Here is a 16,544-nt window from a genome sequence, read left to right as displayed (position 1 = left end):
CTATTGCACTCTATCCATTAGTTCTCTCCGAGACCTTGCAGTGGAAGATTGGAGTCAATGTCTAGTGCAGTGGCTTTCAATTTTTTTTTTTTTTTTACCATGACCCAGAGAAAATAACACTTTAGTTCGCAAATGATTGCATGTACATGTGCACACACAAACAACAACACACACACCTAAGACAAGCATTTCATTAAGTAATGCCTACCCTTACTATTTATGACTAAGGAAAAAAATCTTGTTATGACCACCTGAGTTGATTTTATGATGCTCTAATGAGTCACAACCCACAACTGTTCAAGCTTGCCTTTCCCTGCTCCAGAGGTGGGGACACTAAAGATATACTTTCCTTACTCTCTTGCAGCTTTTGGGCTTTAGAATAGTTCTGTCTGAGATGGACAAGATTTAGGAATGTTCGTCCATTCACCCAGCAAGCACAGCTGTGGAGGCCTGTGGGTTTTCTGTAGCTGCATCTGCATAGCTTCCAGTGTTCAGATACGAGCTTAGTAGGTATGGCGAGCCTGGGTGTAGGGAGAGAAGCATCCATTCTGCTGACATGGTCTGTTGCAGATTCACATTGGTTCCACACCTGGCAGCAGCAGTGGCTTCCTTACTGGGGTGGTTTCCTGTTTGAAACAGCAGTGTTGTGGCTGTAGAACAGCTTCCTGACTGCAAGACTGTTGAAGAGGCAGCAGCGACCATGGTGGCTCAGTGCCTAGGAGCAGCGTTAGAGGTTGCTCCTGAAAGCTCAACCTGGATTCTGTTTGCTCAGCCCTCTGACAATTCTGTAAGCCATTTAATACCCTGGGATACATGCCTTCCTGCTAAAAAGCTGGAGAGAAGTCTGCTCCCTGCAACTGATCCCTGATGGATACAATCAATATGTATAAAACTGACCTCATGATACACACCCCAGACTTGTCACTATCCCCATGTTCCAAATCTCAAAGACTACCTGAGACTCTCATGACCCTTCTTTCATGTCTCCCATCCAATCAACATCTGTCCAGTTTATCCAGTTCTCTGGTCCTAGCCACCACCATCTCACGTGCACTATTCCCATCACCTCCTAATTCACATCCCTGTCTCCTGACTTACTCCTTACAAATCACATCTCCAGACAGAATAACAACTTTCCCTTGTTCCTGGAATGATAGTAATAATTATCATTTATCAAACTTTTACATCTTATGCATTTGTCATGTACTCACTCATTCAATCCTCAAGTCAGCCCTATGAGGGAGGCACTATTACCGCCACACTGCAGGCAACAATGACATTGAGACTCTGAGACACAGTGGCACGGTCAACATCACACAGCCAGGGGTAGCAGAGCTGGGATTCAAGCCCTGGTTTGTGAACATCCCATTTCAACATTCATGTTCCAATCACTTCGAATCCAGCCTTCCTAAATTCCAAGCTCTCCAAACCAGCTCTATATCCATCTAGATCCTGCCTTTCTCTTCAGCTTCATGTGTTCATACCCACCTCCCACCTCCCATGCTCTATGCTCAGATGACATTGAACTCCCAATTCCTCAAACCTTCTGTGTTCAGCCTTGCCGCCAGGTGTTTGCACATGTTCTTCCTTCTGCCTGGAATGCTCGTTTCACTCTCTTTTGCCTGGTTAACTCCTAACATTGTTCTGAGCTCCTCAACAAAGTCTTTCTGACTCTTCTGGTCTCACCTAATTTCCTGCTGTCTTCTCTCACGCTTGCCCCATCCTTACGTGCATGACACTTTATCGTCCACCCCTGGTTCTCTCTATAGCTCTTCTCCAACATCCAAAGTCCTTGACAGTAGGAACCTTATTCAGCACTGGGTCCTCTATAGCCCAGCACAGTTTCTGATATAACAGATAGCTATATTTCTTAACTATAGATAGCTCAATAGCTATATTTCTTAAATAAATAATTGGAAAAAAACTCTTTAAACATGGGCCCCATTCCAGGGGAAAGATATCAAATAAGCCACCAAAATCATTTAAAAACTTAAAATCCTTACTAAATATGGAAATGTAAATTGAAAGTCACCTTTTCTCTTATGAACGTTTCTCAGCACTCAGGAGAGTAAGAATGTTGATTAAACAGAGGTGAAATTTTCAGAAAACAAAATCCACCTGTGCCATCAGAAATTTGGAAGGGGAAAAGACAAACGCTCACTTACTTTATTGAACCTTTTCTATAAGCCAGGTATAATATTTGCTACATAACCTGTCTCTTACTATCCTTATAAGACAGCTATATGCTATTGGAATCATTTCACAGGAGGGGATACTCACCCTAGAGAGTTTAAATCAAATTTAACACCTTAGAACCAACTGAAGGACTTCTTAAAACCCTCATGCCCAGGCCACATCTCAGACCAATCAAGTTAGAATCTCTAGAGTTAGGACCCAGGCATTAGGATTGAGCTCCCAAAACTTAAGCTAAGTTTAAAAGTCAACGGTTTAAATCCACGCTATCCATACTGTGCTCTGGACCAGCAGCCTTAGTATCCCTAGACAGCTTATTCAAAACGCAGACTCTCACACTCACCCAGACCTACTAGAAAAGAATGTGCGTTTTAATAAGATCCAAAAGGGATTCATGGGCACTGAATGGTCTCAGCAACACTGGTTTCCATGACTTTCCCTGGTAAGTGGAGATTACCCTGAATCCATTATGCTTCCCTGTTTCCCTCAAGCTGATTTTGGAAAATGGATTTTCCATTCCCTTCTACTGCATATGCAGATGTGAGGGTTTGGACACTGCCAAAGGCATAGTTCAGTCACTATGATGGTATTCATTTGTAATTATCATCACGGAGTTTTTAAAATTTGCTTTTGGTCCAGCTCTCTCCCCTGGGAATCTTAGGCAAGAGCTGGGACAAAATTCTGGCCAATATGTTGAAAGCTCTAGATACAGTACAGAGAGGGGGATGTACTTTCCCTGTGGCCAAGGAACAGGGAAAACAAGTTTGGGGGCAGCAGGTGGGAAAGAACACTTTGGAAACCTGACTTTGAATCCTAGCTCAGGTAATTGTTAACATTAGGATTTTGACACGTCACAAACACTCTTTAAACTTAAATTTCCTCAGCTGTGAAATGAGGCGCATAATCCTTCCCAAAGCTGTGGGAGAAGAAACATGCAATAAGCTTGAAAAGTACACAGATGTGAGGTAATTGTATTATATTCCATATTCACAAAGGAGTTTGACTGTGGGAAAAGGAGCAGGGGGAAAGGTTTGAGAGGAATGAAGTTCCTCAAATTCACCGAAGCCATGTCTCCCTTCTGTGGCCAGAAAAACTAGCCATTTGACAAACAAAGGTGTCCGTGAGACAAACACCCGGACGTACTTTTATACTGTCCTGGATAACTGTCCTGGATAAGCCAGTGGAATACTTGGGAGATAGAGTGTTGACAGTCCCCTCCCTGTGTCTCCCTCATGGCAGCAGTGGACTATTGGTATTTGCATGTCTTTTTTCCTACCTAGAACATCTAGAAGGCAAGACTCTTCCTCTGAATCCCCGGCACCTAGATCAGTGTCCGGCACAGAGTCAGCACTCGGAAAAAGGAGATTTCACTCACAGCGAGACAGAGAATTAATGGGTGAGGATGTCAGTGCAGCTAGTTAGGAACATGCTGAAAAGAAGTTTTATCCCTCCCACTCCTGGAAGGCTCCAAGGGAAAACCAGCTGAAGTACGTCATCATTTCACCCCCTCTGCTAGGGGCACAGATGACGTAACTGCCATGACCTTCTGACTTTGCCTTCTGCTCTCACAATTAGTTTCATTTTACCAGCTGGCCTCATGCACACAGCATCAGGCACAGAAGAAGACAAGGGAAGAAAGGCCATCCGTCACGGAACTGACACATCAGGATGAGGAAAATCAAGAAAATGCTTAAGGAGGCTTGATTCCTACAAAGTTACATTCTTACACTCGAATATGTAGTCTTAATTGGATCTGATCTTCCCATGCTCCTCCTTCAATAACTATGGTGTGTTTATTTAAACAGCTTTATATTATATGAATACACATAACTGGTAACACTTAATGAATGCTTCCTTACCAGGTTCCCAGCCCTACACACCCTTATAATTGACCCAGTTCAGTCCCGTAGTAATATGATGGCTGACACTGAAACACATTTCTTGTATTATTTTCATTTTTTATTATTATTAAATCGTGATGACTTGAGTTAGAGAAAAAACTGCCAGGAGCTTTCTAAGTCAAGAGCCTGAATTAACCTTTGAGGACAATGAGTTTTTTCTTTTGGGAAAAAACATTAATGGACCTTTTAGTTACACAAAAACAAAGCAAAGATCTTGTTCTAAAAAAGAGGCTTGAGATGTGAGGATTTGAAGTTCTTTACAATGATGAAAAGGTTTTAAATGGATGTCTCTTTCTAAAATAGGGATTCAGAATGCACTGCTCCAAGAAAATTATTGTTTGCTCTTAGATGTTTTTCTTCAATCAGCTACCCAGCGGAGTTTGGATACAGAGACAAGATGGTGGCTGGAGGGGTAGGAAAACATAACTTCCATTTACACTAGTAAAGGGGACTTAAGTGAATTCTATGTGAATTATGGAAACCAATATATGGCTATTTTCTGGACTCAATTATCCAGACTCCCAGAAACATACTATCAGACGTAAGGTCCTACTCAAACATGGGGCCCAACCTAACACTGTGAGTAGTGGAACATTATTGGTGCCCAACAAAGACAAGGTATCATTATTACTCCTCTTTGAATCACATAGTAGGGACTTAGGAAATATTTATTGATTTGAATAGACGCTGAAATCACCTGTAAAAACAACTTCCTATATTGAATTTTTTCCTTTTAGTTCAGTCTCTCTTAAACTGAAGATATTCTACGTAAATACTCATTAAATGAGCTCTATATTGTTATATTTTTAAAATAAGTAACTAAAGCCTCCTTTTAAATAAAGGACTGCCAAGAGTAGCATTCTATTTCAGAGAACCTGTGGTATAGGGAAAAACTGTGAAAGACTGAAATTTAGTGGAATTACTGACTAGCTCATAAATTCTAATTATTTCAAGCTTTTGTTATCTCTGATATTTTTACAACCCTTAAAGCTGCAGAAAAATGATAGTAATACAAATAATTCTTGTCCATAAAAATGCAAATTATGCCCCCATGCAATGCGACTGATTACCTTTCTGTGGATACTGAACAGTTCTGCAAGTTTTTCATCTACTGTAACCCTCTGCCTGACCCAGGGAGAGTCAGGTCTATTAGCACCTCAAGAGAATTCTCTTTGGTAAACACTGGTCTATACCCTTTTCTGGAATTGTTAACTCAATAACAATTGGCCAAAAATTTCCTTTGGTTTTTAAGTGAAAATAAAAGACACGTTTTTTATTTTCACCAAGATCTTTATTGAACAAACTCTTCACCGTTTTGTTCCACTACCTTCTGCCATTTTTCAGGCAACTTCATAATTCCACTTCCCAAAACTTTTTAACTTTTTGAGCAAAGAACTGTTCCAGGTGCCTTTTACAGTCTTCCAGGAATTGACGTTTTTTCCATTAAGAGAATTTGTAAAGACCGAAATAAATGGAAATTTGAAGGTTCAATGTCTGGTGAACACGGTGGACGAAGCAGAACTTCCCAGCCAAGCTGTTAACAGTTTTTGCCTGGTCATCAAAGAAGCATGTGGTCTTGTGTTATCCTGATGTAAGATTATGCATTTTCTGTTGACTAGTTCTGGAGTTTTTTCGACGAGTGTTGCTTTCAGTTCGTCTAACTGGGAGCAGTACTTGTTGGAATTAATCGTTTGGTTTTCTGGAAGGAGCTCATAATAGAGGACTCCCTTCCAATCCCACCATATAAATAACATCACCTTTTTTGGATGAAGACCGGCCTTTGGTGTGGTTGGTGGTGGTTCATTTCACTTGCCCCACAATCGCTTCCATTCCACATTGTTGTACAGTATCCACTTTTCATCGTCTGTCACAATTTGCTTTAAAAACAGAACGTTTTCGTCACATTTAAGTAGAGAATCGCATGCAGAAATACGCTCAGGAAGGTCTTTTTCGCTTAACTTATGTGGAAACCAAACATCAAAGTGATTAACATAACCAAGCTGGTGCAAATGATTTTCAGTGATTGACTTGGGTATTTTGAGTATGTCCGCTATCTTCGGCATGGTATAACGTTGATTGTTTTCAATTAATGTCTTGATTTGATCACTATCAACCTAAGCTGGTCTACCTGACCACGGAGCATCGTCCAGCAAGAAATTTCCAGCGCAAAACTTCGCAAACCACTTTTGACACATTTGATCAGTCACAGCACCTTCTTTGTACGCTGCACAAATCTTTTTTTGTGTTTCAGTTGCATTTTTACCTTTCTTGAAATAACAAAGCATAATATGCCGAAAATGTTGCTTTTTTTCTTCCATCTTCAATACTAAAATGGCTACACAAAAATTCACTAATTTTGATTTTTTTTTTACATGCATGCTGATATGACAGCTGTCACAATACAATCTAACAAAATTGTTTCAGATGAAGTAAAGGACAACTAACCGCTACTAGAGCCATCTTACTGAAAAACCAAACGAACTTTTTGGCCAACCCAATACATATATGAATATACATATACATGTATCTCTCATACTCACAGACGTACATGTACTAGTGACTGTGGTCCAGATTTATAGCATTCAGGTAGTCCAGCTATTTTTAAGTAGTATTTTTGTCCAACAAATAAGATTTTTTGCTATTTTTAATCTGAATATTAAAATACAGAAGAAAGCTAAATGCTGCATTGAAAAGGAGGCCTATTGTCCCTCTTTTACTGAGAATCAGAGATGAAAATCACCTAGCTAATAAATACTAAATGGAAAAACCAGGACTCTAACCCAGATTTTCAGGAACCAAATTAGTTTTTATTCTATTTGAGAGAAGCTTTCTACATCTCTTTCTCTGAATACTTAAAGAAGTAAAATCTCCAATAATAGAGACACATACATATCCCAGAAATATCACCACTTCAAAAAGGATCAGGCTAATGGTATTGCAGAAATACAGTTACAAAAAATACTGAAATCCCAATATTATCATTTTGCTGTTCTATTACAGGTAGTAAATTTGACTAGCACAAAGGAAATGCAAGAAAAGTACAAGACTCAGATGTGCTTTTATAGAGCTTAAAAACTAATTTGGAAAATAAGTTATATGTACACAAAACATCCAGTTAAAGTATGGAAGAGTATAAAATGATATATTAAAAAGCCCAGTGAATGTGATAGTATCAGCTAATAATAATATCTAACATGTAATGAGAGCATACTGAGCCAGACATGAATCTAAGTGCTTTACATCCAAATAACTCTTTAATCTTCACACGTATTCTATGAGGTTGGTCCTATTATGATCTCCAATTTAAAGGTATGGAAATGAGGCCCTGAGAGATAAATTTACTTCAGGGCCTGTGGTGGGAATGTCTAACTAAGGGGTGGAACTTCTGTGATACTTGTGGGATTTGACTTTGCAGACTTTGCAGGACCAGTGGGGAAGAAGGGGATCCACAGGACAAATCAGCTGTGCAGATGCGGTGGCGCTGAGGGAGAAGCCGAGGGCTTCAAGGAGGGAGGGTGCTGGGCAGTTTCCTGTCTGGGGGTAAAACTTGGCTAAGGCACAGCAGGAAGATTGTGGAGAAGGAAAGGGTATCAGCAAGAGGGCCAGGATAAGCAGAATAAGGAAGGATGCTCAAATGGCTCATGAAGTCATACCTTGAAAACATCCTGTCCTTACAGATTGTTTAATTCTTTGTGGCAAACTTATTTAAAAATAATACAACAAGTAACAGTATCCCTTGCTTCCCCTGTTTAATTTTCAGTTTCTTCCAGAGCCTAGGTATAAAAAGGAAGGGCTCTGGAAGAAACTGAAAATTAAAACAAAAATTAAGACAGATGGGAAATTAAAGTATCAACTTTGTCATTGTGAAAGGCCAAGTCAGATGATGTAGCTTGGCTTCAGAGCCAAACAGGCCAGCCCTTCTAGCTAAATTCCTGATCTAGAGAGAACTGCCTGTTGTAACATTCCTGAATCCTGGACAAGAACATGGGACCACCAAGAGGAAGATCAAGAGAGCAGTTGAAGGAACATGCCCACTGTATTCTTCTCAGATTTAGCAAGCAGATAAGGCCACTCCACCATTCCTGCGGCAGAATGAACCAAAGAACAAAAAGAAACATAATGTTATACTAACTGAGCTTCCTTCATGTGAAACATCTGGAAAAGAGAAGTGTTCCTCACTAACACTCATCATTATTTTAAATATTTCATACTAAGAAACAAAAGAATTATATTTACAAAAGCCTACAATTAAAATCATACTCAGTGGTGAAATACTGAACATTTGTCTACTGGTTGGCAACAAGACAAGATGTCCATTACCACCACTTTTGTGCAATGCTGAACCAGCAGTCCTAGCCAGAGCAATAAGGGAAGAAAAAGAAATACACTGTGCAAAGATCAGAAAAGAAGTGAAACAGTCTATTAATAGATGATACAAATACTATAATTATAAAATCAAAAATAGTTTATAAACAAACTTAGCAAAGTTGCTGGTTACAAAGTCAACATATAAAAATCAATTATATTTCTACATACTATCAACAAACAATTGGAAAACAAAATTCAGAAAAATATACCATGTACAGTAGTACCCCAAAATATCAAATATCTAGGACTAAATCTAATGAAAGATGTACAAGACCTCCACACAGAAAATTATAAAATATTGCTAAGAGAAATTAAAGACTTAAATGGAGAGATATTTCAAGTATATGAGTTGGAAGACTCAATATATTATGATGTAAATTCTCCCCAAATTGACCTATAAGAATAAATTTTATCCTCATTAAAATCTCTGTAGGTATTTTATGTGTGGAAATTGGCAAACTGACTGTGAAATTTTTTTGGAAATGCAAAAGAACCTAAAATGGACAAGATAGCCTTAAAGAAAATGAGAATTTTGCAAGACAAACTATCAGATTTCAATTTACTACAAGGTTAAGATCATGAAAACAGTAGGGTCTAACAATAGATCCACACGTACATGGTTATTTGAATTGTGACAAAAGGCTCAATCGAGAAACAGTGTTCATTTTTTTTTGCAGTACGCGGGCCTCTCACTGCTGTGGCCTCTCCCGTTGGGGAGCACAGGCTCCGGATGGGCAGGCTCAGCGGCCATGGCTCATGGTCCCAGCCGCTCCGCGGCATGTGGGATCTTCCCAGACCGGGGCACGAACCCGTGTCCCCTGCATCGGCAGATGGACTTTCAACCACTGCACCACCAGGGAAGCCCATGATCATCATTAAAGAGAAATTTGTTGGTGGTAGCTGAAACTGTGGTAACAGTCAAGTAGTGTTCTGGGGAAGCCATAAGCCTTCCAGTGACCACTTGATGAGCCAGTCTTTTAGGAATCTAGCTGTGTGACTGGGATTCTATTCTTCTTACTCCTACATGTACCCTTAGAGTAGGCGGAGGGCTCTCCTAGGTTCCCTGGAATTTGGTTTGTTTATTCAAGTAGTTCTCTGATATCAAATATCTTCTGGTCTGACCCAGGAGGGTCTCTGTTCTTACAACTGGAAAAATAACACACTAATAGAGTCTATATGTCTCGTCCTAGAGTTAGTGTTCTGTCTCGTTTGCAACTCTGTCCCCGGTTCTGGCACATAGTAGGAGCCTGGAAAGTCTATGTTGAGATGAATTCAACTGATCAGGATGTTCCAAGAAATGGATTAGTTCTAGATTTTTTGTGATTCCCCCCTCTCTTTTAAAACAAAACAGAGAATAAATTCTGGTGAAAGTCTACTTTTCAGGTAATGAAACTTCAGCTGCAATGTGTCCAAATGTGAAGTCAGTATTAGAGCAGTACTTGGACAGACAACCCAAACTCCAGGGAACTCTTAATAGGACACATGTCAGGAGTGTCCCATATGTGTGACGGCATGCTATACCATGATGGTGGGGAAGGGCCTTTTCTGGCAGATACCACTTATACCCATCACACACATGAAAACTGACCTGCCCAAAGCACCTTTCATTGCTACCTTCCAAAAGAGGCCTTAAACAATGACCTATTTTTGTTCCCTTGTCTGATAAAGGAGTAGACTGAAGTTCCTACAACTAAACTAAGGGATACCAACGAAATCAAGGTGAATCAATGCTTTGGACTTTTTAATTCTCTCACTTCTGAATTCCTATCCAGTACCCCATGGACTCTAAAACAAGCAGCTGAACATTTTATGAAATCAGTGTGATGAACTGGAAACAGCATGGGCCTTAGAGACAGAATTCCAATCACACACATCTACTATTTTGTCTTGAGTTCTTGAAAAAGTCACTTAACCTAGCTGAGTCTGTTTAATCACCTGCAAAATGGGTATAATTATGCCAATCTTGTAGTGTGTTTGAAAGGATTAGAGATAATGTAGGTGAGCCCCTGCTGCTTGACTCACAGGAGATACTCAATACTGAGAACAACCAGACATCCATTGTACACTGGCAGACTTCTTTCTCTGGACCATAAGACCCCTGGAAAAATGTAGTTTCATTTTCCTAATTTCTTGAGTTGACTGTTGACTGTTTTTCATTTATTTCCACCTTTTCTTATTTAGTACTGAAAATATTTAGGGCTCTTCCTTTTCTTTTGGGTAAATCACATACCTTTTGAAATAAATTATTTTTATCCTCCAAATTTACTTCCTTAAATGTTCTGACATTGTCAGTTTGATTTCCTCTTTGACACAAAAAGATTTTTAGTTTTCTGAAAAATTTTTTATTGAAGGCAACAAGATTTTTAAATGGGAGTTTATCATTTGTATTTTTATTTTTTCAATTTCTAAGTGGTTTGGGTTTAAAAAATTATTATTATGCTTTAGATTTTGTCCTCTATCACACTGTGGAAAATAAGTATGGCCTATACAAGTGTTATCCAACAGAAATATAATGCAAGCCAAAAATAGGAGTCACATATGTAATTTTAAATACTCTAGTAGTGACATTAAAAAAGGTAAAAAGAAAAGTGAAATTAATTTTAATATTTTTATTTAACCCAATATATAAAAAATATTATCATTTGAACATTAGTCACTATAAAAATTTTAATGACCTATTTAACATTCCTTTTATTTGGAATGAATTCTAGTGTGTGTTTCATACTTACATCCCACCTCAATTAAAACTAGCCACATTTCAAGTGTTCAAGGGCCAGATGTGAACTGTGGTTATCATATTAGAAAACTCAGGTCAATACTCTTTGTTCTTTAAAGAAATTATTAGAGTAGTTTTAGGCTAAAAGTATGGTAAAATTCTGTCCCATAGGTGCTTTAAAAAAGGTTTATTCTTTGTTTGTAGGGATCAATGTATTTCTATTAGAAACAGCTTATAAATTATGTTCATGCCTCTTTTTTTTAACATCTTTATTAGAGTATAATTGCTTTACAATGGTGTGTTAGTTTCTGCTTTATAACAAAGTGAATCAGTTATATATATATACACATGCTCCTATAACACTTCCCTCTTGCGTCTCCCTCCCTCCCACCCTCCCTATCCCACCCCTTGAGGTGGTCACAAAGCACTGAGCTGATATCCCTGTGCTATGCCGCTGCTTCCCACTAGCTATCTATTTTACGTTTGGTAGTGTATATATGTCCATGCCACTCTCTCACTTTGTCCCAGCTTACCCTTCCCCCTCCCCATATCCTCAAGTCCATTCTCTAGTAGCTCTGACTCTTTATTCCCGTCTTATCCCTGGGTTCTTTGTGACCTTTTTTTCTTAGATTCCATATATATGTGTTAGCATACGCTATTTGTTTTTCTCTTTCTGCCTTACTTCACTCTGTATGACAGAGTCTAGGTCCATCCACCTCACTACAAATATCTCAATTTCATTTCTTTTCATGGATGAGTAATATTCCATTGTATATGTGCCACATCTTCTTTATCCATTCATCCGATGATGGACACTTAGGTTGCTTCCTTGTCCTGGCTATTGTAAATAGAGCTGCAATGAATACTGTGGTACATGACTCTTTGAATTATGGTTTTCTCAGGGTATATGCCCAGTAGTGGGATTGCTGGGTCATATGGTAATTCTATTTTTAGTTTTTTAAGGAACCTCCATACTGTTCTCCATAATGGCTGTATCAATTTACATTCCTACCAACAGTGCAAGAGGGTTCTCTTTTCTCCACACCGTCTCCAGCATTTACTATTTCTAGATTTTTTGATGACTGGCCATTCTGACTGGTGTGAGATGATATCTCATTGTAGTTTTGATTTCCATTTCTCTAATGATTAATGATGTTGAGCATCCTTTCATGTGTTTGTTGGCAATCTGTATATCTTCTTTGGAGAAATGTCTATTTTGGTCTTCTGCCCATTTTTGGATTGGGTTGTTTGTTTTTTTGTTATTGAGCTGCATGAGCTGCTTGTAAATCTTGGAGATTAATCCTTTGTCAGTTGCTTCATTTACAAATATTTTCTCCCATTCTGAGCGCTGTCTTTTCGTCTTGTTTATGGATTCCTTTGCTGTGCAAAAGCTTTGACGTTTCATTAGGTCCCATTTGTTTATTTTTGTTTTTATTTCCATTTCTCTAGGAGGTGGGTCAAAAAGGATCTTGCTGTGATTTCTGTCATAGAGTGTTCTGCCTATGTTTTCCTCTAAGAGTTTGACAATATCTGGCCTTACACTTAGGTCTTTAATCCATTATGAGTTTATTTTTGTGTACGGTGTTAGGGAGTGTTCTAATTTCATACTTTTATATGTACCTGTCCAGTTTTCCCAGCACCACTTACTGAAGAGGCTGTCTTTTTTCCACTGTATATTCTTACCTCCTTTATCAAAGATAAGATGACCATACGTGTGTGGGTTTATCTCTGGGCTTTCTATGCTGTTCCATTGATCTATATTTCTGTGCCAGTACCATGCTGTCTTCATTACTGTAGCTTGGTAGTATAGTCTGAAGTCAGGGAGCCTGGCTCCTCCAGCTCCATTTTTTGTTCTCAAGATTGCTTTGGCTATTCGGGGTCTTTTAGGTTTCCATACAGATTGTGAAATTTTTTGTTCTAGTCCTGTGAAAAATGTCAGTGGTAGTTTGATAGGGATTGCACTGAATCTGTAGATTGCTTTGGGTAGTAGAGTCATTTTCACAATGTTGATTCTTCCAATCCAAGAACATGGTATATCTCTCCATCTATTTGAATGATTTTAATTTCTTTCATCGGCGTCTTATAATTTTCTGCATACAAGTCTTTTGTCTCCTTAGGTAGATTTATTCCTAGATATTTTATTCTTTTTGTTGCAATGGTAAATGGGAGTGTTTTCTTAATTTCACTTTCAGATTTTTCATCATTAGTGTGTAGGAATGCCAGAGATTTCTGTGCATTAATTTTGTATCCTGCTACTTTACCAAATTCATTGATTAGCTCTAGTAGTTTTCTGGTAGCATCTTTAGGATTCTCTATGTAGAGTATCATGTCATCTGCAAATAGTGACAGCTTTACTTCTTCTTTTCCGATTTGGACTCCTTTTATTTCTTTTTCTTCTCTGATTGCTGTGGCTAAAACTTCCAAAATTATGTTGAATAAGAGTGGTGAGAGTGGGCAACCTTGTCTTGTTCCTGATCTCAGTGGAGATGCTTTCAGTTTTTCACCATTGAGGACGATGTTGGCTGTGGGTTTGTCATATATGGCCTTTATTATGTTGAGGAAAGTTCCCTCTATGCCTACTTTCTGCAGGGTTTTTATCATAACTGGGTGTTGAATTTTGTCGAAAGCTTTTTCTGCATCTATTGAGATGATCATATGGTTATTCTCCTTCAATTTGTTAATATGGTGTATCACGTTGATTGATTTAAGTATATTGAAGAATCCTTGCATTCCTGGAATAAACCCCACTTGATCATGGGGTATGATCCTTTTAATGTGCTGTTGGATTCTGTTTGCTAGTATTTTGTTGAGGATTTTTGCATCAATGTTCATCAGTAATATTGGCGTATAGTTTTCTTTCTTTGTGACATCTTTCTCTGGTTTTGGTATCAGGGTGATGGTGGCCTCGTAGAATGAGTTTAGGAGTGTTCCTCCCTCTGCTATATTTTGGAAGAGTTTGAGAAGGACAGGTGTTAGCTCTTCTCTCGGTGTTTGATAGAATTCGCTTGTGAAGCCATCTGGTCCTGGAATTTTGTTTGTTGGAAGATTTTTAATCACAGTCTCAATTTCAGTGCTTGTGATTGGTCTGTGCATATTTTCTATTTCTTCCTGGTTCAGTCTCAGCAGGTTGTGCATTTCTAAGAATTTGTCCATTTCTTCCAGGTTGTCCATTTTATTGGCATAGAGTTGCTTGTAGTAATCTCTCATGATTCTTTGTATTTCTGCAGTGTCAGTTGTTACTTCTCCTTTTTCATTTCGCATTCTATTGATTTGAGTCTTCTCCCTTTTTTTCCTTGATGAGTCTGGCTAATAGTTTATCAATTTTGTTTATCTTCTCAAAGAACCAGTTTTTGGTTTTATTGATCTTTACTATCGTTTCCTTCATTTATTTCTGACCTGATCTTTATGATTTCTTTCCTTCTGCTAACTTCAGGGTTTTTTCTGTTCTTCTTTCTCTAATTGCTTTAGGTGTAGGTCAGGTTGTTTATTTGCGATGTTTCTTGCTTCTTGAGGTAGGACTGTATGTATTGCTAAAAACTTCCCTCTTAGAACTGCTTTTGCTGTATCCCATAGGTTTTGTGTCATCGTGTCTCCATTGTCATTTGTTTCTAGGTATTTTTTGATTTCCTCTTTGATTTCTTCAGTGATCACTTCGTTATTAAGTAGTGTATTGTTTAGCCTCCATGTGTTTGTATTTTTTACAGACCTTTTCCTGTAATTGATATCTAGTCTCATAGCGTTGTGGTCAGAAAAGATACTTGATACTATTTCAATTTTCTTAAATTTACCAAGGCTTGATATTTGACCCAAGATATGATCTATCCTGGAGAATGTTCCATGAGCACTTGAGAAAAATGTCTATTCTGTCGATTTTGGATGGAATGTCCTATAAATATCAATTGAGTCCATCTTGTGTAATGTATCATTTGAAGCTTGTGTTTCCTTATTTATTTTCATTTTGGATGATCTGTCCATCGGTGAAAGTGGGCTGTTAGAGTCCCCTACTATGATTGTGTTACTGTTGATTTCCCCTTATATGGCTGTTAGTATTTGCCTTATGTATTGAGGTGCTCCTATGTTGAGTGCATAAATATTTACAATTGTTATATCTTCTTCTTGTATTGATCCCTTGGTCATTATGTAGTGTCCTTCTTTGTCTCTTGTAATAGATTTTATTTTAAAGTCTATTTTGTCTGATATGAGAATTGCTACTCCAGCTTTCTTGTGGTTTCTATTTGCATGGAATATCTTTTTCCATCCTCTCACTTTCAGTCTGTATGTGTCCCTAGGTCTGAAGTGAGTCTGTTGTAGACAGCATATATATGGGTCTTATTTTTGTATCCATTCAGCCAGTCTGTGTCTTTTGGTGGGAGCATTTACTCCATTTACATTTAAGGTAATTATCGATATGTATGTTCTGATTCCCATTTTTGTAATTGTTTTGGGTTTGTTATTGTAGGTCTTTTCCTTCTCCTGTGTTTCTTGCCTAGAGAAGTTCCTTTAACATTTGTTGTAAAGCTGGTTTCATGGTGCTGAACTCTCTCAGCTTTTGCTTGTCTGTAAAGGTTTTAATTTCTCTATCAAATCTGAATGAGATCCTTGCTGAGTAGAGTAATCTTGGTTGTACGTTTTTTTCCTTCATCACTTTAAGTATGTCCTGCCAGTCCCTTCTGGCTTGCAGAGTTTCTGCTGAAAGATCAGCCGTTAACCTTATGGGGATTCCCTTGTGTGTTATTTGTTGTTTTTCCCTTGCTGCTTTTAATATGTTTTCTTTGTATTTAATTTTTGATAGTTTGATTAGTATGTGTCTTGGCGTGTTTCTCCTTGGATTTATCCTGTATGGGACTCTCTGTGCTTCCTGGACTTGATTAACTATTTCCTTTCCCATATTAGGGAAGTTTTCAACTATAATCTCTTCAAATATTTTCTCAGTCCCTTTCTTTTTCTCTTTTTCTGGGACCCATATAATTCGAATGTTGGTGCATTTAATGTTGTCTCAGAGGTCCCTGAGACTGTCCTCAGTTCTTTTCATTGTTTTGTCTTTATTCTGCTCTGCAGTAGTTATTTCCACTATTTTATCTTCCAGGTCACTTATCCATTCTTCTGCCTCAGTTATTCTGCTATTGATCCCATCTAGAGTATTTTTAATTTCATTAACTGTGTTGTTCATCATTGCTTGTTTCTTTAGTTCTTCTAGGTCCTTGTTAAATGTTTCTTGCATTTTCTCTATTCTATTTCCAAGATTTTGGATCACCTTTACTATCATTATTCTGAATTCTTTTTCAGGTAGACTGCCTATTTCCTCTTCATTTGTTAGGTCTAGTGGGTTTTTACCTTTCTCCTTCATCTGCTGTGTGTTTTTCTGT

At 38.2% G+C, this 16,544-nt stretch overlaps 1 long non-coding RNA gene across 8 annotated transcripts in view; it reads right to left on the bottom strand.

The window, feature by feature from the left end:
* The window catches only part of LOC307188624, a 301,789-nt gene that overhangs the window by 104,704 nt on the left and 180,541 nt on the right, over positions 1-16,544 (bottom strand). The window lies entirely within an intron of this gene.

Source organism: Stenella coeruleoalba, assembly GCF_951394435.1.
Source record: "Stenella coeruleoalba genome assembly, chromosome: 7".
Classification (NCBI taxonomy): domain Eukaryota; kingdom Metazoa; phylum Chordata; class Mammalia; order Artiodactyla; family Delphinidae; genus Stenella; species Stenella coeruleoalba.
This window is presented reverse-complemented; position numbering and strand designations above follow the sequence as displayed.